Genomic DNA, 599 nt, shown 5'->3' with positions numbered 1-599 from the left:
CTTTCCTCGCTGCCTCGAGGATCTCAAACTCGACCATTTCATGGTCACTACAGCCCAGGCTGCCCTTGAGTTTGACACTGTCTACCAGCCCCTCCTTGTTGGTAAGGACATAGCTCCTTTCATTGTTGGCTCCTCAACCACTTGGAGAAGGAAGTTGTCCTCAATGCAATCCAAGAACCTCCTGGATTGCCTATGCCTGGCTGTGTTACCCTTCCAACAGATATCAGGGTGGTTGAAGTCACCCATGAGGACCAGGGTCTGTGAACATGATACCGCCTCTACCTGTCTATAGAGGGCTTCATCCACTCGGTCTTCTTGGTCGGGTGGCCTGTAGCAGACTCTCACTGTAATGTTCCCTGCTCCCAATTTCCCTTTAATCCTGACCCATAGGCTCTCAGTTGGATCATTATCTATCCCTAGGCTGAGCTCCATGCATTCCAGCTGCTCGTTGACATATAAGGCAACACCGCCTCCTCGTTTCCCTTGCCTGTCTCTCCTGAAGAGCCTGTAGCCTTCCATGGCAACACTCCAGTCATAGGAGTCATCCCACCAAGTTTCCACAATACCAATGAGATTGTAGCCTTGGAGGCATGCGCACG

The sequence above is a fragment of the Charadrius vociferus genome, unplaced genomic scaffold (genome assembly GCF_000708025.1).
Source record: "Charadrius vociferus isolate BGI_N301 unplaced genomic scaffold, ASM70802v2 scaffold560, whole genome shotgun sequence".
Classification (NCBI taxonomy): domain Eukaryota; kingdom Metazoa; phylum Chordata; class Aves; order Charadriiformes; family Charadriidae; genus Charadrius; species Charadrius vociferus.
The sequence above is the reverse complement of the archived record's forward strand: the minus strand, read 5'-3'. Positions refer to the sequence as shown.